The sequence below is a fragment of the Mesoplodon bidens genome (assembly GCF_964165515.1).
Source record: "Mesoplodon bidens genome assembly, chromosome: X".
Taxonomy (NCBI): Eukaryota; Metazoa; Chordata; class Mammalia; order Artiodactyla; family Ziphiidae; genus Mesoplodon; species Mesoplodon bidens.
The window spans coordinates 108,938,295-108,966,063 of record NC_138163.1 but is presented as its reverse complement, the minus strand read 5'-3'; the positions used below and the strand labels follow the sequence as shown (position 1 = coordinate 108,966,063).

Sequence of the window (27,769 nt, the reverse complement as noted above, 5' to 3'; positions counted from 1 at the left end):
AGAATTTCTGTTTGCTTCTTATAATGTTCACCCCTTTATTAATTTTCTCCATTTGATAAAACATGGTTATCATACCATTCTTTACTTCTTTAATGATGGTTTTCCTTAGTTCTTTGAATGTATAATGGCTACTTTAAAGTCTTTGTTAAATCTAACATCTGGTTGCTCTCACCGGTAGTTTCTGTTGCATGCTTCATCTTTCCCCAGTAGATGAGTTATACTTTCCAGTTTCTTTGTTTTGGGGGGTCAAGGCAGGGCCACCCCAAAATATGCCAAAGAAGCATGTTGATTATTTTGAATTAAATTTGCTTAAGAAACAACCAGTACAAGAGGAATACTCTGACCCTCTTCTCTGTCTCCCTGAAAGCAGGAGCTAAATCTCTTATGTAAAAGGTGCTCTCCCTGTATCGGGAGGTAGAAGGATACCCGTATCGCCAAAGACAGGGAATTCAGGGCCAAGAAGCCTCTATAAACAAACTTTGTTACTTCTTTACTGGTGACTGCCCAAGCCCAAACTTTGCTTAAATTTTTTACTAATTAAGTACCCAAACCTAAATTTCTTTCTCCTGTTAGTTCTTCTCAAATTTATTGTTTCTTTGCCAAAAATGTATAAAAGCTGCCTCTCCTAGGACTAGGAAGTACTGGGGCGTGAGGAAGCTTTGTTTTCTTCCTTATTCCAGTCTAAAGTGGAGTGTCCATCTCATTGACCTTGATGAGGGGAGGGAAGACATGGATGTTGGTTCAGATACCAAAGACTCTCATAATTTTTACCATGCTGTAGTAGATTTTCTTAAATAAGTGTTCTTTATTTGTAGTTCGCCCTTAGGGCCATTTTCTGAGATATTAAATGGTTGTCTTTTTTTTTTTTTTTTTTGGCGGTACGCGGGCCTCTCACTGTTGTGGCCTCTCCCGTTGCGGGGCACAGGCTCCGGACGCGCAGGCTCAGCGGCCATGGCTCACGGGCCCAGCCGCTCCGCGGCATGTGGGATCTTCCTGGACCGGGGCACGAACCCGCGTCCCCTGCATCGGCAGGCGGACTCTCAACCACTGCGCCACCAGGGAAGCCCTAAATGGTTGTCTTTTTAAGTAATTTTTTCCAGTTTCAATGGCAGGTGGGTCTGTGGAGCTCCTCACACTGCCATGCCAGATGTGGAACCTCAGTTCTTTTTTTATCATGACCTAATTTAATAATGTATTTTATGTCATACTCCAGTAAACACACACACACACACACACACATACACATACACACACAAAGTTGGATTTTACAGAACAATACTTTTCCTTACCAAGTGTGATTCTTGTCAATATTTTTCTATTCTATTTTGCTTAATTAAAAACTGTACTAGTTGGCAATATCTAGATTGATTTTCCACCCACTAACAGATTGAAAAACACTGTTCAAGTTGATTTGCAGTCTTTGTTTATTTGTCCACTCATTTATTCTTTTAATTCAATCTATAATAATTTAGAACAATAGTTCAATTTTTATTTTTGGAAGTACCACTATGAATGAAATACAATTATTTATTCAGAGGAGCTTAAAATCTACTTGGGGAGCATGTTAAGTGTGAAAATGCTATTGACAAGAGACGTACTGTTGGAAGTTTTTGTAACAGGAAAGAGCTAAATCAGACTCCACGTTGGATGTGTTTCTTTGACTTTAACCTTTGCTTTACATTGCTTTTGTTATTCTAATCATACATAATGGCCTGCCTCAGGGAACCCTGGCCCTCTGCTATTCAGCTCACAGGAAGATAATCTGACCCTGCCCATCTGTGGATGGCTGCAAGAAAGAAGAAACTAACACATCCCCTCACCGAGGCTGGCCATTCCAGGGGATAGGATATTTGCAAGAATGGTGGCCCTTTTTATTTTACTTCCTCACCGCCTCTCCCTCTCTGAGTCTGTAAAATAAACTGGCATCCAAACCCCAATAAGATGGTTTTTCAGAGACACTAGTCTGCCATCTTCTTAGTCTGCCAGCTTTCCGAATAAAGTCGTGTTCCTTGCCTCAACACCTCATCTCCAGTTTATTGGCCTGTCATGCAGCAAGCAGAGCGAGCTTGGATTCTGTAACATTTTTAACCAGAGGAGTAACGTAATCATGGCTACGTTTCAGTAAGTTAAATCTGGTGGTGGTGTAGAGGTTGGATGGGGACGGGTGATGGGGAGAAACCACAATCTGGTATATTGGTTTGGAGGCTTTTGCATTAAGTCGGTAAACATGGTGTGAGGACTTCCTTGACGGTCCAGTGGTTAAGATGCCATACTTCCACTGCAGGAGGCATGGGTTCGATCCCTGGATGGGGAGCTAGGATCCTGCATGCCCTGTGGTGTGGCCAAAAAAGAAAAAAAAAAAGGTAAACATTGTGTGCACCCAAATTTAAATATTATGGTAGAATCAGATAAGAGAAAGTTGAGGGATGGGAATATAAGAGATATGTAGCAGATAGAGCCAATTAAATGCAGTCATAGGTGGACTTTAGAATAAAGAAGTTTCTTGTACAGTGGAGGGTGCATGTGCCATTATTAACTTGAGGTGGGAATAGGAGGAAGGAGGAATATGTTTTGAGGAAGTGGAGAAGAAAGTTTCCTTTTCTGCTGATAATTTCTTCATAATTGAGAAAATATGAACTGTTGTTACCAAGTCCAAGCTCACTCTGCTTGCAGCACAACAGGCCAATGAATCGGAGATGAGGTGTTGAGGCAAGGAACGTGACTTTATTCGGAAAGCCTGCAGACCGAGAAGATGGCAGATTAGTGTCTCTGAAAAACCATACTATCGGGGTTTGGATGCCAGTTTCTTTTATAGTACAGACAGGGAGAGGAGATGAGAAAGTAAAGTAAAAAGGCCATAAGTTTTGCAAATATCCCCTGGAATGGCCAGCCTCGGTGAGGGGATGTGTTAGTTTCTTCTTTCTTGCAGCCATCCACAGGTGGAGAGGATCAGATTATCTCCCTATGAGCTGAGCAGTAGAGGGCCAGGGTTCCCTGAGGCAGGACATAATGTATGATTAGAATAACAAAAGCAGCGAAAATCAAAGGTTAAAGTCAAAGAAACAGATCCAGTGTGGAGTCTGATTTAGCTCTCGCCTATTACACTGTGAGGAAAACATTAACTAAAAAGTCCAGTAGAGGGCTTCCCTGGTGGCGCAGTGGTTGAGAGTCCGCCTGCCGATGCAGGGGACACGGGTTCGTGCCCCGGTCTGGGAAGATCCCACATGCCGCAGAGCGGCTAGGCCCGTGAGCCATGGCTGCTGAGCCTGCGCGTCCGGAGCCTGTGCTCTGCAAGGGGAGAGGCCACAACAGTGAGAGGCCCGCCTACCGCAAAAAAAAAAAAAAAAAAAAAGTCCAGTAGAAATTGTAGGAACTTAACAGAAAGTGATCCACCACTGAGTGAAAATAAAAATTATTCAGTAACCCTGATATTTATGAAATTAAAGAATTTTAACTTAATATGTATTATGTAAATGTTTGGTATTATTATTTTCGTGTCTTTTAGTATAATGCATATTGTAACTTTCATTTTAGTGAAGAATAGTAATTTATTTAAAAAGGAAGCATTAATTTAAAGAGTTAAGGTAAATTATCTAAAGTACAATGATTACATTTGAAATCATTTATGAACTAAAAAAATAATTTGCAAGAAAAGACCATGATATCAATGCATTATGACTTTAGAATAATAATAGTGAACTATTTTAAAATAAAGTAAGTGACTAAGTTTAGACATTTACTACAGTGCTCTTGATGATTCTGGGTCCATTAAAAGCAGCAAAAAATAATACTCATTTGTACTTGTTTACTGTAACTAAAATAACATCTGCTTTTTTTTAACATTTTTATTGAAGTATAATTGCTTTACAATGGTGTGTTAGTTTCTGCTTTATAACAAAGTGAATCAGTTATACATATACATATATCCCCATATCTCTTCCCTCTTGCGTCTCCCTCCCTCCCACCCTTCTAGCTGGTCACAAAGCACCGAGCTGATCTCCCTGTGCTATGTGACTGCTTCCCACTAGCTATTTTACATTTGGTATTGTATATATGTCCATATATACACTACCACTCTCTCACTTTGTCCCAGCTTACCCTTCCCCCTCCCCATGTCCTCAAGTGCATTCTCTATGCCTGCACCTTTATTCCTGTCCTGCCCCTAGGTTCTTCAGAACCATTTTTTCTTTTTTTTAGATTCCATATGTATGTGTTAGCATATGGTATTTCTTTTTCTCTTTCTGAATTACTTCACTCTGTATGACAGACTCTAGGTCCATCCAACTCACTACAAAAAAGTCAATTTCGTTTCTTTTTATGACTGAGTAATATTCCATTGTATATATGTGCCACATCTTCTTTATCCATTCATCTGTTGATGGACACTTAGGTTGCTTCCATGTTCTGGCTATTGTAAATAGAGCTGCAATGAACATTGTGGTCCATGACTCTTTTTGAATTATGGTTTTCTTAGGGTATATGCCCAGTAGTGGGACTGCTGGGTCGTATGGTAGTTCTATTTTTAGTTTTTTAAGGAACCTCCATACTGTTCTCCATAGTGGCTGTATCAATTTACATTCCCACCAACAGTATATGAGGGTTCCCTTTTCTCCACACCCTCTCCAGCAATTATTGTTTGTAGATTTTTTGATGATGGCCATTCTGACCAGTGTGAGATGATATCACATTGTAGTTTTGATTTGCATTTCTCTAATGATTAATGATTTTGAGCATTCTTTCATGTGTTTGTTGGCAATCTGTATATCTTCTTTGGAGAAATGTCTATTTAGGTCTTCTGCCCATTTTTGGATTGGGTTGTTTGTTTTTTTAACATCTGCTCATGATCACATAGTTAAGAACCAGTTTCAGATTCCCACACAGTCACTTACTACATGAAAATGAAAAGTAATTTTTTCTTTAAACTTTGTTTCTTCATCTAAAAGAGAACAGTAATACTAGCTCCCTCCTAGAGTTGTTGTGAGGCTTTAATGCAGGAGCTAAGTAAAGGGATCAGCACCCACACCTGGCATTAATGGGTACAAATGAATGAGATACAGAGAAAGACCTGCGCCCACACCACAAAGTTAGTACAAGTGAGTGACCTGCTGCATCTGACCACACACAGGACTTCTGGAAGCAATGCAAGACAAGCAGTATTCCTCCAGTTTAATAGCTATGTTATCATGGTGCCAAGTGACTAATGTCTTTGATGTGAATAATAATATTGCTCAAGTCATGTCATTTTTAGTTAACAGTAATGGCTATAATGCACAAAATTTGAGGATGAAGATAACTACATTAGAAACTACTTCCCAGTTGAATGTTTAACCATTAAAGTGGTTTATACATTCCTATATTTTCAGTAATTCTAAGCATTCCAAATAGGTCATATCCTTAGGAACTGCTTCATAATTAGCAGTTACTAAAAAGGGTCAATTTTTGTTAAATGATTACATGTGGTGGTACTAATATGTACAGAACGAATTCTCAAATGCAAATTTCTATTAAATTAATTGTGTGTAAGTTAAAAGTGAGAGCAAAAGCAAGAAGAACTTGCTTTTTAATTCTGCAGCCTGTGGAAGGAAAACCACATTCACAGAAAGATAGACAAAATGAGAAGGCAGAGGACTTTGTACCAGATGAAGGAACAAGATAAAACCCCCATAAAAAACAACTAAATGAAGTGGAGATAGGCAATGTTCCAGAAAAAGAATTCAGAAAAATGATAGTGAAGATGAAGATGATCCAAGACCTCGGAAAAAGAATGGAGGCAAAGATCGAGAAGATGCAAGAAATGTTTAACAAAGACCTAGAAGAATTAAAGAACGAGCAAACAGAGACAAACAATACAGTAACTGAAATGAAAAATACACTAGAAGGAATCAGTAGCAGGATAACTGAGGCAGAAGAATGGATAAGTGACCTAGGAAGACAGAATGGTGGAATTCACTGCTGTATAACAGAATAAAGAAAAAAGAATGAAAAGAAATGAAGACAGCCTAAGAGACCTATGGGACAAATTAAACGCAACAACATTCGCATTATAGGGGTCCCAGAGGAGAAGAGAGAGAAAAAGCACGAGAAAATATTTGAAGAGATTATAGTCAGAAACTTCCCTAACATGGGAAAGGAAATAGCCACTCAAGTCCAGGAAGTGCAGAGAGTCTCAGGCAGGCTAAACCCAAGTAGAAACACGCTGAGACACATAGTAATCAAATTGACAAAAATTGAAGACAAAGAAAAATTATTGAAAGCAACATGGGAAAAACGACAGATAACATACAAGGGAACTCCCATAAGGTTAACAGCTGATTTCTCCGCAGAAACTCTACAAGCCAGATGGGAGTGGCAGGACATATTGAAAGTGATGAAAGGGAAGATCCTACAACCAAGATTACTCTACCTGGCAAGGATCTCATTCAGATTCAGTGAATAAATCAAAAGCTTTACAGACAAGCAAAAGCTAAGAGAATTCAGCACCACCAAACCAGCTCTACAATAAATGCTAAAGGAACTTCTCTAAGTGGGAAACACAAGAGGAGAAAAGGACATACAAAAACAAACCCATAACAGTTAAGACAATGGTAATAGGAACATACATATCGATAATTACTTTAAATGTGAATGGATTAAATGCTCCAACCAAAAGACACAGGCTTGCTGAATGGATACAAAACCAAGACCCATATATATGCTGTCTACAAGAGACCCACTTAGGACCTAGGGACACATACAGACTGGAAGTGAGAGGATGGAAAAAGATATTCCATGCAAACGGAAATCAGAAGAAAGCTGGAGTACCAATACTCATACCAGATTAAATAGACTTTAAAATAAAGAATGGTACAAGAGACAAGGAAGGACAAAATGATCAAGGGATCAGTCCAAGAAGAAGATATAAGTATTATAAATATATATGTACCCAACATAGGAGCACCTCAATACATAAGGCATCGGCTAACAGCTAAAAAAGAGGAAATTGACCTTAACACAATAATAATGGGGAACGGTAACACCTCACAGCAATGGACAGGTCATCCAAACAGAAAATTAATAAGGAAACACAAGCCTTAAATGACACAATAGACCAGATAAATTTAATTGATATTTATAGGACACTCCATCCAAAAACAGCAGATTACGCTTTTTTCTCAAAAAAGCGTGGAACATTCTCCAGGATAGATCTCATCTTGGGTCACAAACCAAGCCTCGGTAAAGTTAAGAAAATTGGTATCATATCCAGCATCTTTTCTGGCCACAATGCTATGAGATTAGAAATGAATTACAGGGAAAAATCCGTAAAAAACACAAACACATGGAGGCTAAACAATACGTTACTAACTAACCAAGAGATCACTGAAGAAATAAAAGAGGAGATCAAAAAATACCTAGAGACAAATTACAACAAAAACACAATGATCCAAAACCTGTGGCATGCAGCAAAAGCAGTTCTACGAGGGAAGTTTATAGCAATACAAGCCTACCTCAAGAAACAAGAAAAATCTCAAATAAACAATAACTTTACACCTAAAGGAACTAGAGAAAGAAGAACAAATAAAACCCAATGTTAATAGAAAGAAAGAAATCATAAAGATCAGAGCAGAAATAAATGAAATAGAGAACAATAGCAAAGATCAATAAAACTAAAAGCTGGTTCTTTGAGAAGATAAACAAAATTGATAAATCATTAGCCAGACTCATCAAGAAAAAGAGGGAGAGGACTCAAATCAATAAAATTAGAAATGAAAAATGAAAAGTTACAAAGGACACCACAGAAATACAAAGCATCCTAAGAGACTACTACAAGCAACTCTTTGCCAATAAAATGGACAGCCTGGAAGAAATGGGAAAAGTCTTAGGAAGGTATAATCTTCCAAGACTGAACCAGGAAGAAATAGAAAATATGAAGAGATCAGTCACAAGGAATGAAATTAAAACTGTGATTGAAAATCTTCCAAGAAACAAAAGTCTAGGGCCAGATGGCTTCACAGGTGAATTCCATCAAACATTTAGAGAAGAGCTAACACCTATCCTTCTCAAAGTCATCCAAATAATTACAGAGGAAGGAACTCTCCCGAACTCATTCTATGAGACCACCATCACCCTGATACCAAAACTAGACAAAGATACTACAAAAAAAGAAAATTACAGACCAATATCATTGATGAATATAGATGCAAAAATTCTCAACAAAATACTAGCAAACATAATCCAACAACACATTAAAAGAATCATACACCATGACCAAGTGGGATTTATCCCAGGGATGTGACGAGTTTTCAATATATGCGATACACCATATTAACGCATTGAAGAATAAAAACCATATGATCATCTCAATAGATGCAGAAAAAGCTTTTAACAAAACTCAGCACCCATTTATGATAAAAACTCTCCAGAAAGGGGGTATAGAGGTAACCTACCTCAACATAATAAAGGCCATATATGACAATCTCACAGCAAACATCATTCTCAATGGTGAAAAACTGAAATAATTTCCTCTAAGATCAGGAAAAAGACAAGGACGTACACCTTTGCCACTATTATACAACATAGTTTTGGAAGTCCTAGCCATGGCAATCAGAGATGAAAAAGAACTAAAAGGAATAGAAATTGGAAAAGAAGAAGTAAAACTGTCACTGTTTGTAGATGACATGATACTATACATAGAGAATCCTAACGATGCCACCAGAAAACTACTAGAGGTAATCAATGAATTTGGTAAAGTTGCAGGGTACAAAATTAATGCACAGAAATCTCTTGCATTCCTATACACTAATGATGAAAAATATGAAAGAGAAATTAAGGAAGCACTCCCCATTTACCATTGCAACAAAAAGAATAAAATACCTAGGAATAAACCTACCTAGAAAGACAAAAGACCCGAATGCAGAAAAGTATAAGACACTGATGAAAGAAATCAAAGGTGACACAAACAGATGGAGAGATACACCATGTTCTTGGATTGGAAGAATCACTACTGTGAAAATGACTATCCTACCCAAAGCAATCTACAGATTCAATGCAATCCCTATCAAATTAATGGTGGCATTTTTCACAGAACTGGAACAGAAGATCTTAAAATTTGTATGGAGACACAAAAGACCGCAAATATCCAAAGGGGTGGATGATCTGGTGAACTTCTTAAGTGGCCCGAACTGTTGTGCTGGTAAGTCATTTGAAGTCTAGATTGTCTTGTAGCTGCCCTTTGCCTGAAGGCCTACAAACTGAAGCTACATGACTTGATATAAACTTCAAATGACTCAGTAAGGATCTGGGAAGTTAGATTTCAGTTCTTAGTGACACCAAGTCCGGAGAGTGGGAGGGAAAATTAGAATCAATTAATTACTGACAAAATGTTGCTGAACACAAGTTCATGGGCTCTATGCACAGTGAGGCCAAACAAACAGAAATGTCGGAGTTTGGAGCAGAGAAAGGTTTATTGCAGGCCAAGCAAGGAGAACGGATGGTTCGTGCTCAAAAGACCTGAGCTACCAGATGGTTTTCAGGGAGAAGTTTTTATAGGCAAAATTTGGGGTGAGGGCTGCAGGGTGTGTGACTTTCTTCCGATTGGTTGGTGGTAAGGTAACAGGGTGGTGCTCCAGGAATCTCATGCTCAGCCTGAAGTTACCATCCTCCACCTGGGTGGGGTCCTTAGTTCCTGCAGAAGAACTCAAAGATATTATGTGTATCCCTTGAGGAGGAACCAGGACCCTGCCCCATCTCTGCACTATTGTTTCTTCTCTGCTCCTCCTTTGTTTCTGTGTCCCCTCCCTTCCCTAATTAGCAACTGTTTGAATCTGCATAGGGAAGGTCTAGGAGGCTGAAGCCTTTTTCCTGCAAACCAAAAAAATGGGGACACAGAAAGGCTTTTGTACCTAGGAGGGCCCCACAGGGTCTTGCTTAGTTTCAAAACTGCACAAGACAGCAAGATTAAAATGAAAGATTGTGGTGATCATTTTGTAATGTATTGAAATATTGAATCACTATGTTGTGCACCAGGAACTAACATAGTGTTATAGGTCAATTATACTTCAAAAACAAATAGACTCATAGAAAAAGAGATAAGGTTTGTGGTTACCAGAGGCAGGGTGGAGGAGGGGGAATTGGAAGAAGGTGATCAAAAGGTATAAACTTCCAGTTATAAGATAAATAATGCCAGGGATGTCATGTACAACATGATACATATAATTAACACCGCTGTATGTTACGTATGGAAATAGTTAAGGATAAATACTAAAAGTTCTTATCACAATGAAATTTTTTTTCCTTTATTATGTATCTATATGAGATCATGGATGTTCACTAAACTTATTGTGGGGAGGAAGGTGATCTCCATGTCTTACTCTTCCGCCATCTTCTCAAATCTCTCCTCAATAAACTTACTGTGATAATCATTTCATGATGTATCTACAACAAATCATTATGCTGTACACCCTAAAATTATACAGTGCTGTATGTCAATTATAACTCAATAAAATTAGAAGAAAAATAAGGATTATAATATATACAGTAATATTCATTAGATAGTGATTTCGTTGTTTTTTGTTTTGGTTTTTTTTTTTGCGGTATGCGGGCCTCTCACTGCTGTGGCCTCTCCCGTTGTAGAGCACAGGCTCCGGAAGCGCAGGCTAAGTGGCCATGGCTCACGGGCCCAGCCGCTCCGCGGCATGCGGGAGCTTCCCGGACTGGGCACGAACCAGTCTCCCCTGCATCGGCAGGCGGACTCTCAACCACTGTGCCACCAGGGGAGCCCAGTGATTTAGTTTTTTAATGTGTGTTCTTATTTGTCTTCGAGATGGCATGGAATTATTGTTAAGGGCAGGCTTTAGGGTCAAATAGACAAACTTTGAACCCTGATTTTTATGATTCTTGGTTTTGATATACATAATAACTTGAATGAATCTCAAGGGTGTTATGTTTAGTTGTAAAAAGCTAATCTTAAAAGGTTACGTAGTATATGATTCCATTTATATGACCTTCTCAAAAAGACAAGAGTATAGAGATAGAGAATAGATTAATGGTTTCTAGGGATAGGTAGGCAGTTACTGGCTTGGATTGGACTGTAAAGAGTTAGCACGAGAGAATTCCTCTGTGGTAATAAACTAGTTAAGTTACTGAACTAAAAACTTGGGTCTGCTTGCCCTCATGCAGTAAAGCTAATCTGCTGACACCGGGTTGTGGTGAAGGAAAGTGCAGTGTTTATTGTAAGGCATCATACAAGGAGTCCAGGACAGCTAATGCTCAAAAAGCCCAAACTCCCCAATGAGTTTTAGGGAGGCCTTTTTAAAGGCGAGGTGATGGAGGGAAGTCACTAGTACGCAATCACCTCATACACAATTCTCTGATTGGTTGATGGTAAGGTAACAGGGTGGTGTCACGGGTTTGGGGGCTAGGTCCTCATGGTCATCAAGTAGTTAACTTCTTCCATTTTGTGGGGGTTTTAGCATCTGTAAAACAACTCAGGAAATGTGCATCAGATACTATTATCTAGGTACTTCAGAGAGGAACTAAAGCAGAGGACATGGAGGGGCGGGAAGGTCCCATAGGGTCCTTCTCTGTTACAGTTCTATATCTCTGTTGTGGTTGTCATTAAACAGATCCATATGTGAGTTCAAATTGACTAGAAACACACGTATACACTCACAAACAAATGCATGTAAAAAATGATGAAAATGGGATGAAGTCTGTAGTCCAGTTAATGGTATTTTACCAATGTAAATTTCCTTGTTTTGGTCTTGTACTACAGTTATACAACATGTCACCATTGGGGACAACATTAGGGTAAGAGTTCACAGGACTCTACTATTTTTGCAACTTCCTATGAGTCTATACTTACTCTAAACTGAAGCTTAAAAGATGTGAGAATTATAAAACAATTGAAAATTTGAACACTAAATGTGTATTTTATGTGTTAATATTAAGTAATTATTGTTAATTTTTAGATGTGATATTGGTTATGGTTGTGATATTTGACTTTTAGAGATTAGGAAATATTTGCAGGTGATAGGATGTCTGGGATATTCTTCAAAATAATATGGAAGGTAGGGAAGGGAGTGGGTATCTGAAGCAGGATTGGCCATGAGTTCATAAGTATTCATACTGGATGATTAGTGTTTGGAGATTAATTATTTCTGCACATATTTGGTTTTCCATAAAAAAATAGAATCAACAAAATAGTAATTCCTTAAGCATGTTTCAGTCTCAATTTTCCCCACATAAGCTTTTTTCAAATTGTTCAACTTCAGACTAACTGCAAACATCATGTTCTCAATCAATACCATATACCAACTTATTGTCTCCCAGGAAACTTTCAGTTCTGCTGCCGGTGATTTAATTGTCATATCAATACAGGGAAGCCAGGAACATATTAATAAATCCTCATAAGTAGTTAATTTTAGAAATGTCCATTGTGTGTTAGATAAAATAAACATCATTTTAGTTTGCAAATCTATCTTTAAGAGATTATTTAAGCTCCTTAGAAGGAAAGTATATCCTCTTTTCTTAACCAGCAAGTACAACATGATCACTTTAAATCAAGTATCAGTGCAGGCAAAGGGCTATTTGCAACAAGGCTCCAGAAGTTTTATATTTTTATTACCTGATTTGTAAGAACTCTTAGAAAGATGAAAAACAGCAATAGTTTTCTCAAGCTATATTCAGTATTTTTCTTTTCTCTGTTCATGAAAACAGGAACAACATATTTTTCTGCCCATGACACTGCCTAATTAGTGTCTAACAATTTGTTAATCACTTTGGCACCAAGAGTTATATCTTGAAACATGTCTTTTGTGCCTATGCTACTGAAAGTAGACACAGGCAATAGGCATCTTTTCAGAATTAATTTGAAAGTTATCTTTAACCTAAAAGTTCTTAATAGAATATATGTGGGAAATTTTATACAGAAATTTTGCCCACTTGTGGAATCTGCAAAAATGTATTTTCCTTTGCTATTAATGAAATGATAGTTTTTAGACTTTCATATTAATGGCTCATTTTATACTTATTATTTCAATTCAAAAAAATTTAATCTTGTATTTAATTTTCCTCAACATTTCAGACTCAATTTTTTGCTTACGATACCCTATGCCTTAAAAAAAGATTCCAAAATCTATATCTCAAATCACCTATACTTAATAAAGTCCTTGAAAACATATGTTATAGAAAGATAATATTTTAATATTAAACCTTTCCCCCCTACTTTGTTTAATGCTTTTAGTGACATCAAACATCCTTGACTATTGCCTTTATAGAAGTCCCCTGTATTACTAATGTACTAATGTTGCTTTGTATTTTCTATTGTACATTCAAGGTTTAAAACCCACATTGATGAGAGTTCCTTCAGTGTCAAATGGAAGAAGTTCTCCAACCTGAGGCTTTACCAAAACTCCAGATCGCTACCAGGTAGGAAGTTTGTGGTGAATTGCTCAGCAAATCTAGAAAAAAGTGTAAATATTGACCTGTTAGATTTGATCATTACCCCATTCTCTTTGTGAGACCTTGATGACTGGAGACTGTATCCTGCTGCAATAGCACTTAGCAGCTGTGAGCCTGATACTTATTACTGACGCGAAAATTCAGCCTCTGTGCATCAGTGCCAAGTTGAATATCCGATACAGAGTTTTGGGTGAAGTAGAAAAGAATAGCTGTATTGCTTTGCCAGGCAAAGGGGACCCCAGCAGGCTTGTGCCCTCAAAACTGTGTGTCACAACCCAGGGGAATTTGGTGAGGAGTTTTATAGCAGTGGTTCAAGGGCGGGGTTACTGATAAAGATCAGGGTGTGTGCAGGGCCTGCATTCCTTTAATCTGGCCTCAGGTGGTCTCCTGATGAGCTTCTGTGGTTCTCGAGGTTATCCAACTGTGACCTTCTCTCTAGAATGAACAATGCTTCATCAAGGAGTTAACATCTTCCATTTGTTGGGGGTTATAGTTCTGCAGAAGAGCTCAAAGTTACTGTTATTGTATCCCTTGAGGTGGAACCAGGATCCTGCCCCAAGGCTGCACTATAGTTTCTTGACTGTTCCTCCCTTGTCTCTGCATCCCCTCCTTTCCCTGATTAGCAACTGTTCAAACATGCCCTTTGGAACTCAGGGAAGGTCATGGAGGCTGGAGTCTATTCCCTACACACAAGAAATAGGGGACAAAGAAAGGCTTCCATGCCCAGGAGCCCCACAGGGTCCTGCTTGGTTTCATTACTTTATGGGATACTTACAGAATAACAGTCAAGAGGCATTTTTTAAATTACTGAAAGGTGTTATTCTTCCCAGAGTAACAAAATGGAATCCTAAAGATTTTTTCACGTACTTATAGCGTACAGAGAAAAAATGTCCCTGTAAAAGTGGGAAGAACTCAATGTCCTATATGAAAATTCAGTCATTTGTGAATTCATATATAAAATGACTGACCACAACAGCTATTGTAGTGTTGCCAAACACAAGTTCCTGTGCCCGATGCACGGTGAGGCCAAACAAACGGAAGCATTCAAATTTGGAGCAGAGAAAGATTTATGGCAGGGCTGAACAAGGAGAATAGGTGGCTCGTGCTCCAAAATCCTGATCTCCAGGATGGTTTTGAGGGAGAAGTTTTTTTAGTCACAATCTGGGGAGAGGACTGCAGGGTGTGTGACTTTCTTCTGATTTGTGGGTGGTGAGGTAACAGGGCGGTGCTCTAGGACTCTTGTGCTCAGCCTGAAGTTACCATCTTCCACCTGGGTGGGGACCTTAGTTCCTGTAGAAGAACTCAAAGATATATCTGTCATATATATTCCTTGAGGAGGAACCAGGATCCTGCTTTAATGGCTGCACTATTGTTTCTTGACTGCTCCTCCTTTGTTTCTGCATTCCCCCCTTCCCTGATTAGCAACTGTTTGAATCTGCCCTTTGGAATTCAGGGAAGGTCAAGGAGACTGGATGAAGCCTGTTTCCTACAAATAAGAAATGGGACCGTGGAAAGGATTGGTACCCAGGAAGGCCCCGCAGGGTCCTGCTCAGTTTCAATAAGGGTTTTGTTTTTGCTACTATTCCATTGTGATATTTACTCACTTCCCTTTAGCTTTCCATTTGCTAACTGAGATGGAAGCACTTTACAGGCTACTTGAGAATTCTTGGGCCTGAAGATGGGTTAAAATGATCTGAAGTGAAGTGAGTGACATTTAAGACTCAAGTGACCATCTTCATGCCAAGGTTAATTACATTTGGGATGAAGACTGTGAAAGAAGTTGAGGAACTTCTTTGTCAAATAAAGCAGGGGAGGAGCATACTGTGTGGGAGGTTGTACACAAAGGAACTTAAAATTCAAACTAATGGGAGATGTAGGTAGAAGGTAAAGTGCAGCCTTTAAGAATGGGTACCACAGTGAAACATAGAAAAAGAGACAGGGGACATTTATGTTGGGACTCTCTGATCCATTGAGCAAATGTGTGTTGAGTATTATGGCCGAGGTTTTGATAGTGGACTGTGGATATGGATGGCCTGGATTGGAACCCTAGTTCTATCCAGAGGCATGACTTCAGGTCATTTACTTAATGTGTACCTCAGTTTTCTCATCTGTTAAATGAACTTAACAGCCCATGTAAAGCCATCACATTAGTGCTTGACGTGAAAAGTATCGAGAGTTAACCAATATTACTATGGTCATTATTGTTATTATTGTTTTAACATTTCATTACCAGTGCTAGGCAATGATGCATGATCTAATAAATGAGAGATGAATAAGACAGAGTGTCCATTCTCAAGAAGCTCAATCTAGTGCAGTATTTTAAATCATTGATTTAAAAGCAAATGACCAAAAAATTTCTTACATACATTTCTAAAATGTAAAAGATAAATGTAAGGTATGTAAAGTATAAGTGAATTGTTGCCATTAAAGTTGTAATAGGGATCCAATCAGGAGATGTTGTTGTAATGTTTATTTGTTTTCTAGTTATCTAGTCATTAAGAATAGAGTTTGTAGCTTGGGGTAACCCAGTGCTTCCTAGTATTTTGCTGAGATGTTTTCATGATCAGGGTGTAAGAAGTTTCCTGTCTCTGAACTAATTTCATTATGTGTGATTTCCAATCTTTTACAGTCCAACAGAAAAATATGCAAAATATCCAAGAAACTTAAACAAATAAAATCTTAACTACAGAAAGTTAGGAACTGAAAAGTCCCATAGATCTAGTACATAAGTATTAGTGACATAAGAATTACTGATATCAGAACTATATTCAGATACCCATGGCTCTATAGTGCATCTCTATAATAGGTTCATGAATAATAAGGCTTCTTTATTAACAGTTTTAAAAATTAACATGTTAACGTGCAGGAGGAAAAGTAATTTTCCCTCTACCCTTCTAGGTTATTGGCTGAGACACCCTGTAATAAAAGATTAAAAAGAGAAAAAACAGAAGTTTAATAACATGTATACCTCCTGTATACATGGGAGAGCCCTAGGAAAACTGGGTAACTCTGAAATGGCCCAGGCCACCACCTTAAATACCATCTTTAGCTAAAGACAAAGAAGATGGTGGCAGGGGGTGGGGAGTGGGGGGTGGGGAGCCAGTTTGGGGAGGTAACCAGGAAAAGCACAGTAAACAAGGGTAAGAGTCACCCTTTTCTTCCTGGTACAGAGGGGGAGACACCCTTACAAATGGACATTTCCCTTATAAATGTAAATGTCTCTTACAAAATAGGAACTTGTACTCAGTTTTCAGATCTTATCCTGTATCTGCTATTTTTTTTTAAAAGTAATCAAATTATCTAAAGTAATCCTCATGCCAAAAAGGCATATTTTGGAGTGATATATTTTCTTCCCCTTCATTAATAAGGAAGCTTTGTGTTATTTATAGCAGAAACTTAAAATTCGGTATAATTCTAAGGGCTTCCCTGGTGGCGCAGTGGTTGAGAGTCTGCCTGCCAATGCAGGGGACACGGGTTCGTGCCCCGGTCCGGGAAGATCCCACATGCCACAGAGCGGCTAGGCCCGTGAGCCATGGCCACTGAGACTGCGCGTCTGGAGCCTGTGCTCCGCAATGGGAGAGGCCACAACAGTGAGAAGCCCACGTACCGCAAAAACAAACAAACAAACAAACAAACAAACAAAATTCGGTATAATTCTAAAAAGCAACTGTTTTTAGAAAACTATGACCCATTCTTCTGTATTTCTTAAAGTTGAGGCACAGAAACCAAGTCCGGGATCTTCAGGAAAAAAATATTTATGGTGTTAAAAAACAAAATTCAACTGAGTAAATCTGAAGATCTAATTTGCTTTATTCAACAATATGTGAATCAGGAAGCATTACATCTAGCAAGTAGATAGGTGCTCCAAGGAGCTGTACAAAATCAAGAGTTTTAGAGGCAGAAAGGGAATGGGGCAAGAAAGTAAAAACAAAAGAAAGGACTATTTCAGGCAAGGTCGCCTTCCTTTGGGGGAAGGGTGGGAGTCTGTCATGCAGATTACCTCACTAGTGTTGATTAGGAAATTCCAGACTAATTGGTTTAAAATTTCACTTGTGTAAAGACTAAAACTGCAATTATGTTAGGTATTAAGTTGTGGTTTGCTGACATGGGGCTTAGCACAAGTGACTCCATTTGGCCCCTGTGGTTTGTTTTTTTAAACAATGGACATCAGTGAGCTATGCAGTTTGTTCTTCTTTAATACATTCTGCTATTTTGTTTTTTAAACAAAATCCAAGCAGAACATTAAGGCTATGCCTGGAACTGAGAAAAAAACATCATTGATGAATGGCTCTATGCATGGATAATAAAAGTAATAGCCATCATTTATTAAACTTCTGTCACATCAGATTTCAATCATATCTCTTAAATGAACTTGGAAGAAAGCTTTAACCAGAAATGGGGATGATTTAGACTGGCTTTCAGGAGGGAGAAGGGCAGACAGAAGCCTGGGGTCTAGAACTGTATTTCCTAGGGGAATAGAAGAAACTACAAGTATACTTTCTTGATAATGAGTGAGATGGGCTGATGGATTGGGAGATTTAGTCCCAGGCCAGATGTGGTTGTCTGCCCTTGACACACAATAGCACCTGCTGGTTGTGAATGCAGTCATCACCACTTGGGGAGAAGTCATTACCTAACAGTGGTAGCACAGTGTTCCATTACTCTCTCCATTATTGAACTGAGGTTCAGCTGCTTACTGCTGGAAAGCCAATACTCAAGAGACAAGTGTTGCTTGGAAAAGAATGTTTGCTTTGTTTAGTAGGTCAGCAACCAGGGAGAAGGTGGACTCATGTCCAAAACCCAACTCTGAAGATTCTGCTTGACCATGGAAGTTTTTAAAAGAGAGAAAGGGGAAGTTAATTGCAGTTAATCATTTGGGGAGGGGGTCAGAATCTTTGTTATCTTACAGTGTGTGCAGACTTTCTTCTGATTGGTTAGTGGTGAGGTAACAGGGCAGTGCTCTAGGGATCTTGTGCTCAGCCTGAAGTTACCTTCCTCCACCTGGGTAGGGGCCTTAGTTGCTGCAGAAGAGCTCAAAGATACTGTTATGTATATTCCTTGAGGAGGAACCAGGATCCTGCTTTAATTATTGCACTATTGTTTCTTGACTGCTGTTCCCTTGTTTCTGCTTTCCCTCCCTTCCTTGATTAGCAACTGTTTGAATCTGCCCTTTGGAACTCAGGGAAGGTCAAGGAGGCTGAATGAAGCCTATTTCCTACAAACAAGAAACAGGGGACATGGAAAGGATTTGTACATGGGAGGGCCCCACAGGGTCATGCTTGGTTTCATCTCCTCTGTGGTTATGCATGTATGCAAGCTTCTCCGGGCTCCACTGGAATCCTTGGCCCCTGTCAAATGAGAAAGTCTGAGCAGGGGTTGCATTGGCCTTGAGGAAGGCAGAAATATGAACAGACAGAGGACTCTTCAGGAAGCTCACAGGGCCTCAGAGCCATGTCCATCCCCCAAAGGCAGCTTGGGAAGGGGAAGAGGATGGCAAATATGGGAGACCTCAAAAATCCCTTCCCTTTTAGAGCTAGAGAGAAGAAACAGAAGGAGCCCAGACTCACGAAAATAGATGTGTTATAAATATATATCCAGCCTATAATCTTAAATTCAGGTTTTACACAGATCCCTGTCACACAGACAGCTACCAGCATATTAGTTATTATTATAGTTTTGCTATTATGATGTTCAGACCTAATTGCTTAATGATAGAATTATCTAGATTTCCTTTGTGAGACAAATCTTTTTAAATACCTGCTTTTAAACTGACTTCCCAATTTATACACGTTTGTTCCCTAGTACTGACAGATATGGTTTGTGTAGTCTCAGGGATTCATGAGCAGCACTAACATTGTACTAGCAGAGTGATTTGAATAGAAACAAACATTTGAATTATACAGACTGAGAGAAAAGTAACAAGTCACTGAGCCTGTCCTATCCTTGAGCAACCCTAGCAAAATAATGTTCTGTCTTAGTCGTCCCATATGCAATAATAAATCAAGGTTTTATTTTGAAAGTACGTCAAAAATTAAAGATGTCAGCTATTGCCGATGACGGGAGAGGATAAAAATCGAAGCAATTAGTCAAATTTGACTTTTAGAAGAAATACAGAAATGCTGGTTGCATTAGATAATACAGTGTTGAAGCAGTAGCTTCAACTTGTTATGTATGATGTGAATGGGCCTCCTGCAGTTATAGTGAGGAAACAAAAAATTAGGGGGTTTTCTGAAATGACTTTGATGGATGCTCTGGTCTATGCAAAATATGCTCATCCAATTGAAAAAAAACAAAGCATTAAAGAAAATTGGAGAGTCATTTTAATTGAAGTTCGGGAAATGTATAACTTTTCAAGAGAAGTACAATTCCAGAGACACTTAGCAGGTATTCCTCTATCATCATTACTTCCACTTCATTACAATCAGCTAAGTTCATCTTTAACCTCACTAGAGTTATAATATGCTATAAGATTGGGTATGAAAGTGGGAAAATTCGTTTCAATCGATTTACAGAAATTGTATCCTATATTTATAGAAGCATTGAGAGTTTTCAGAGATTGATTTTTTTGTTGTTTTGCTTACATGTTACCATAATTTATGGGGGAAATGATATGCTGGAGTTATGGTCACAATATTGGAAATGCAAGAACTTAAGACATCCCCATCTAGAATATTAAGGGCATGTACTACCTCTAGTTATTTCATTTATTGCCAAATATACTGAGTCCCTACATTTGTTACATATCCCTAATGGGGGATAGTAACAAATAGAAGTGTAACAAATTGTTCCTGTATTCAAGTAGCTTGGATTCTACTTGGGAAAATGAGCCATGTAGACAAATACCTGTAAAAAAAGAACCAATTAAAATTTGAAAAGATACCATATATCAACAACTAAATAAATGCTATAGAAAATAAGGATTTTAGGAACTCACAGGAGAAAGAAATCTATGAGGTGGACTGGTCAAAGAAATAGTAGAAACTTATACTTTAAAAGAATCACTCTGGCTATTCCAAGAATAGACTAGGTAGAAAAAGAACAGTGAAGAAACTGCAGTAATACAGGCTGAAGATGTTGGTTATTAGATCAAGATGGCAGTAGTAGTAGTGGTGAAAAGTAGTTGGGTTTCGTTTCTATTTTGTAGCTTACATCGACAAATTTGCTAATGGATCAGATGGGGAGTATCAAAGTGTGCTCAAAGTTTCTTAGAATGCAATAATAAAATTGCCATTTACTGAGATGGGAGGACTTTTAAAAAAAATCACTTTGGGGAAAAATTCAAGAATCTGTTTTTGGGCATGTTATTGATAAAGATGAATATTAGCATACAAATAGTGATGTTGAATAGGTAATTGGTTATATGAGCCTGAAGTTCAGGGAAGAGGCCTAGACTGCAAGCAGGATTTTTGGTTTCTCCAGAGTACAGATGGTAAAGTCATTAGACTGGTGAAATCACCTAGAGAGCGAATGTGGATAAAACAAAAGTCTGAAGTTAAGCCGTGGGTCATTACAATGTTACAAAATTAGGGAAACAAGAAAGGATAACTGATGGATTTTGAGAAAGAGTGGCAGTAACAGAGGAGGAAATCCAAGAAAGTGTGATGCTTTGAGGGTGATATGAGCACAGTGGTTCAAGAAAGAAGGAGTGGTGAACGCGGTACCAGATGATGGACACAAGTTAAGTGAGATGAGGAGTAAGAATTGATCTTTTATTGAAAGCGTGGAGAGAGTACAACAGCCCAAGAGGCAATGGTACTTAGATGCCTCATCTCAGGGGATGTTGAAGTCATGGAGAACCATGCCAGGGATGGTTCAGGGGAGTGACATTGAACTAGGTGCTAAGAGGGAGTTATTACAGTGTCTTTAAAATGACAGTATCAAGAAAGAGTAGAGGTGGGAGACAATGTAGAGTGAAGTTACCTGCCCAACACCAGGCCCAGTGATCTTGGAGTCATGGGGATGGGAGGTTTAATACTCCTCCTCCGAGGCTTTAAATGTCTGTAATACCCAACCAAACACTCCCCCGTGAATTTTTAAGTACCCTCTAAGAGGGATATTATGACCCCTGGTTGAAAACCACGGGATCTAGTTCCAAAGCTCATTTGCTCGCTTTTTGTTGGCGCTGCCTCAGCTCTGTGACCTTTTCAAACTTGTAAAGTTCTGTGCACATTCTACACCAAGATTATTTTTACATAGCAGCAACAGTCTGTTTTAATTGGGGTTGGCATGGTTTCCGGGAGATTCTCCTTTTTTCACCTGGTGTTTTGCAAGACTTCTGTTTTATTGATTTACATTTTTAGCCATGGACTCCTTTGTTCAAACAAGTTATATAGAAGACTAATGAATAAAACAAATGAAATAGAGCTTTTATTTTTAAATACTAATGGTTTGTGTGTGTTTTGGTGGGGGGGGTTGGTTGGGGGAGAGAATAGGGTAGCAGTTTTTTAAAATAACAACCTTAATACAAAAGATTACACTCCGAAAGAAGAACTGCAGACCCAGTATGTGATGACAGATATTTATAGAAATTATCCCTTCCTCTGTGTGATATTCCTTAAATTATACTGCTCAGCAGGATACCTATTCTGCCAACATCTGCCAAAGCTAATGCTGGAGATACCTCTGATGGAACAGGGATGCTAAATAGCTTTCTCTGTGATTTTGGTATTGAAAAGATAGCTGGCAGATCTCCTGTGTTCTTTAGTCTACTACAGATCAGAATGGTCTGAATCTGAAATTCACAGAACACTAAGCTAGAGTAGGGATGTGAATAGGGGTGTTTCTATTGAAATGGAGCTGGAGGGAGGTGACAAAGACAATCCTTGACCAAACTTTAAACAGGTTCCTCTGTGCCCTCTTCTCAGCTAGGACTTTACCTTGGGCTTCCACATCCATCCTTGCTGAGTCCAATCCTAGAAAGAATCCTGCTAAGTTGGTTTAGAGAGAATCTTCCACCCTTGCTATCTCATCACCCTGGCCTGCCTTCAGTAAGAATCCTGTTAAGTCAATTTAGCAAAAATCCCCCTACCCTTGATGTCTCCTCTTAGTTAATTCTTCATCCACTGACCCTGTCACCTTGCTCTTTGTCTATAAATTCCCACTTGTATTTGTAATTGAGTTCATTTCTATACCGAATTATCTTTTTCCCTATTGCAATAGTTTCTGAATAAAATTGGTCTTTACCACTTTAACTAGTATCTAGCTCTGGTTCTCTTTAACAATTTCTTGGTGTTGTGACTCGGATCTGGATTGGAACCACCATCGGATCCTCAGACATGACAACCAGACCTCTCAGCATGCACCAAGGCCTTTTGTCTCCAGTCTGCTTGATTATTTTGGTATCCAGTGGTGAATCTGATTCCAATTCCCAGTGCTCCAGATAAATATCCGTCCAAGCATGGTGAGAACAGATTGATTTTAAGAATCAAGTATACTCCAGAAGTTGCATTAGAGTCTCAGGCAAATAAAAGCTAGTCCTAGGCCTCTCTGTCCATAAGCATAAAGATATCATCAGTCAAGAACATGGAATATTCTTAAATTATTAAAAACCACCCCCCCCCTTCTCAAACTCTATGCTTGACCACTACACTCTAATACTATCCACTTTCTTTCTCCCTGGCAAAGTTTACTAGACACTCATTTGAGCTGCAGTGGCCCCTATGGGGTTTCTGGGATATCTCCAAATTAATCCACCTGAAAGGAGCCCTAGAGTAAAAGGTACAAAAATCTTGGACACAAAGTGGTCTGCTTATTTCTCTTGGTATGAAGAAGCTGAAAAATGGCTAAATAATTCAAGCTTCCCTCAAACTATTGAAATTTCTACAGAAAAAGTTTTTCTGACCCAGTAAGCTGTCTAGACTCCCTTCCCCTTGGCACCCAAATATTTCCCTCCTAGTTCTCCTCTGAATCCTTCTTTTCCCCAGAATATCCTCCATCATTCACACCCCAGCCCTTCAACTCCCTGTAACCATGAAGTTCGTAAGGCCCCCATCTTTTGCACATGAAGCCTAGGGACCTTGGTTTTGCTTTGAATTACATGCCATTACCAAGGGCTTCTCTGACTTCCGAAAGGAAAGGGAAAGATTTACTGAACCATTTAGAATTGTTCTAGGAACATGTTCTCCTGGATTCCCCAATTTATATCAACTTATACACCTATTGGTTGGACCTGGAGATGCCTCCCTTTGGTTTAAAAAGCCAAAAGGCCCACCTTTAAAGACCTTCAGAGGTCTCAGACTACTCGATTCCCATTGGAAACTGAGGGAAGTAAAAGAAAAATTACTAGGGGGCATTCCACAACAAAGAGATAAAACTATGGCTATCACCATTGATTGAAGAGAACATGGAAAGGCATTCAGAGCTAGAAATGACTTCCCAAACAGCCTCTGACCACAAACTTCATAACTGGTGTCAGACCAGAGCTCCATGACACATTATAGGAAAATATTAACTGGCAAAATGCAAACACATCTGAGGTCCAGACATTAGCCCAGCATTATGAAAACAGTGTTTCTGAAAACAGAGAATAAATACACAATGCAACCTTATGGCCTTGCAATTAAAACAGTCAGAAAAACCTGAAAAATTTAATCTATGGCAAGCTGCAAAATCACAGTTTCTCACTGATCAAGACACTTTCCAAAATTTTAAGGAAAAAAGACACTGGGTCTGGGATTGTCTAGACCTCAAGAGGAGGGGGAAGCTGGAGTCTTTTTCTCATCAGAGCATGATTGACTCTCCTCGGAGGAAGTAAGTGCCCACTGCCCTCAACTATCACTAAACTTGCAAGAGAAAAATAACCCTGCAAGTTGAAGGGCACCCCGCCAAGTTTCTCATTGATATAGGAGCAGCGTGTTCCACTTTTAATATCACTTCATTTCCTGCCCCCCTTCCTCAGAGTCCAAAACTTTAACAGTGATGGGTTTGATAATTTACCTCATGATTTCTTCTGTTGCAACCTCTTAATATTTCTACAGGACCTTTTAAAGCTCAAAACAACTTCCTTCTCAGTTCTACCACCCAAGTAAATCTGTTAGGGAGGGGTCGTCTCATGAATTATGGTATCAAAATTCATTGTGCCTGTAAAAGACTCCTTCCTACAGGTCCTCAACTCCTCCCCTTCATGTGTATGTCCCCTAAGGGCTTTGTCCAACTTGCCTGAGTTTCTTTGCCCTCTTCAACCTAACACTTATTTGAGCGGAGATTTAAATCAACTGTTAGATAAAACTCCTTCTTATTTATGGGCAACAAATTCCACTAATATTGGACACATGCAGGATGCAGAATCCCTCAAGGTGGAAATATATTCTTTCACACTCTTCCCCAGGATTCCTCAATATCATCTAAAACCAGAAGGACTTGAGAGGCTTTGCCCAATATTCCAGACTTTATTAGACAAAAAACTTTGTCTTCACTTTTGGTCCATGCAATACTTCCATTTTGGCTATTAAGAAAACTAATGGGAAAGGATATCAGTTAGTTCAAGGTCTAACATCTGTCAATAAAATTGTCAAATTTAGATTTTCCTTGTTGCCTAATCCTAACACTATCCTTTCTGCTATCCCTTATAGCACCCAATATTTCACAGTCATTGATTATGTTCAGCATTTTTTGTATTCCCTTTCACAAGGAATCCTAACACTTGCTTGCCTTCACTGGGGAAACCAACAATATACCTGGCCTGTTATGCCTCAAGAATTTACCGAGGCCTCTACCTTCTCTTGTATACCCTAAATGTCAATTTGAAACACTTTAAAAAAATCCCAGGAGACTCCACAGTAATCCAGTACATAAATGACTCCCTTATATGTTCTGACAGTTATGACAGGTCCCTTCTGGACACTGAATACCTTCTTAAGACATTAGCAAGAATGGGTCACAAGATGTCTAGAGACAAAATTCAGTTATGCTCTCTGTATGTCTGATATCTTGGTCATGACATCTCAGCCACAGGAAAAACTATCTCCGCAGACCAAGAATTTACCATCCAACATCTTTTTTCTCTCTGAAACAAAATGACATCTGAGAGATTTTTGGGGGTCTTGTGGGATATTATAAGGTGTAGATACCTAATTTTCCTATGATTGCTTCACCTCTCTATGCTGTGACTAGGGAGTCATCCCCAGACCCAATAATCTCTAATCTCCTCTCCGAAGATGCTTGTGAGAACCTTATGGGATCTCTGCTTTCACCTCCCACCCTTGGACTTCCCAATTGCTCTCTGCCTTTTCCCTTGTTTGTTGATGAATGAGAGGGTCATGCCATTGTACTATTATCCCAGAGGCCTAATGGATACCAGAGACCCATGGGGTATTGTAGCTTGGCCTTAGACCCAGTAGCTGAGGCAGCCCTCTTGCCTGTGAGCTGTGGCCACAACTGCCAAAATTGTCCATGCTACCTCTGATTTAGTATTAGGTCATCTGCTTGACGTAAGTGTTCCTCATGGTATATAAACCCAATTTCTTAATGAATATACACAGTACTATTCCACATCTTGACTTACTATTTCTTTGTCTCACTCATCACCATACATTCCTGTTAGAAACTTAACCTTGCCACCCTGTTTGCTTTACCCACTGACAGAACCTCCATGATTGCTTCACTAATACCAGATAATTATCTTATTGTAGGCTAGATTTATCAGAAAACTTCCCCCAAGTTGATCTCATTATTTATGTTCATATTCCAGAAGGAATATGGGACCTTCCAGGTTGGGTATGCCCTCAATGATCAACACAAATCTCTTGAATATAAAGCCCTGCTAAATGTTAAATCAGCTCGGATGGCTGAATTAATTGATATCACTCAGACTTGCATAAAAGCAGAGGGAAAGAAGGTTAACATTTATACTGACAGCTGCTATGCCTTTAGGGTAGTTTATGATTTTGATATGTTATGGAAACAAAGGATTCATGACAACAGCTGGTATCCCAGTCAAAAATAGACCCAAAGTAATAGAACTTTTAGAAGCCTTGTTATTACCCCAGCATATTGCTATGGTTAAAACTGAGGGGGGGGCTTCCCTGGTGGCGCAGTGGTTGAGAGTCCGCCTGCTGATGCAGGGGACACGGGTTCGTGCCCCAGTCCGGGAAGATCCCACATGCCGCAGAGGGGCTAGGCCCGTGAGCCATGGCTGCTGAGCCTGTGTGTCTGGAGCCTGTGCCCCAACGGGAGAGGCCACAACAGTGAGAGGCCCGCATACCGCAAAAAAAAAAAAAAAAAAAAAAAAAAAAAACAGAAGAAACAAAAACAAAAAAACAAAAAAACCTGAGGGGCATAGTATAAAAAACTTAGACAAGGCCCAGGAAAACAAATTGTCTGATAAATATGCTAAACTAGCAGCCTCTTCCCATACCGCCTAAGATATTCAAGTGGCTTCCGACTTGGGACTATGCCCCTGGAGTCTGTTTCAAGGCCCTGCCTGGTGGAATTATTCACCTTTCCTTGAGGGAAACAAATTCTTTAGAATGACTCCCAAGGAAATAATAACAGATATCTGCATGACTCATATAACAGCTTCAGCCTCAAAAAGAACTGGATGGGGAAAAGTGGGATGTTCAGTCTACTTGGATAGGCTTTGGAAACACCAAGATGGCCACTGGATGGGTCTTAAGTCTACTGCTCAAGTCATTGTGTATAGCTTACATGATATGACTCACCACGGAAAGGACAAAATGCTGGATATATTAGACAAACAATAGTTTTGGCCATTTAGCTTTTATTTGAACCAAGTAGTTGCCACTTGCTTCATATGACAGAAGCATAATCCTGGAAAAACTGTGTGTCCTTTGTGGAGCAAGGAAGGGAAGTAGATCTTCACCCACCAGACCTTCCTTCATTTGCAAATAGATTACATCAAATTACAAAAAGCACAAGGCTACCCATGTATACTACTCTAATCTGCATGTTTTCTAAATAGTTAGAGGCTGTCCCCTGCCACAATACTTCAGCAACATCAGTTGCCAAAGTTTTTGTAGAATGAATCTTCCCCTCTACTATATCTAGTGACAGAAGATTACATTTCATTGCCAGAATTATACAGGAAATTGAAAAGGCAACATGCATTAGTCAAAGTCTCCACTGCTCTTACCATTCTCAGTAATCAGGCACCACAGAAAGAGCCAACAGTACCTCGAGACCAAGCTAGCTAAAATATCTGAAGAATGGAACTTACTATGGCCATGAGAACTTCCTCTTGCTCTTATGACTCTCAGAATTTCACTCCTATCTATGCATAAACTGTCTCCTTTCGAAATTATCATGGGAAGGCCCATGAGGATACCTTATTCATTTTGGCCTGCAGAAGATTCTATCTTGACACAGTCTGTCATCC

General features: G+C 39.2%; 1 protein-coding gene across 1 annotated transcript in view; it reads left to right on the top strand.

The window, feature by feature from the left end:
• Positions 1-27,769, top strand: part of LOC308609441 (melanoma-associated antigen B16-like) — a gene marked incomplete at its 3' end in the record, with an annotated part of 609,526 nt that overhangs the window by 406,066 nt on the left and 175,691 nt on the right. Inside the window, exon 9 of the mRNA XM_081223109.1 lies at positions 13,313-13,404. The remainder of the gene's footprint in view (positions 1-13,312; positions 13,405-27,769) is intronic.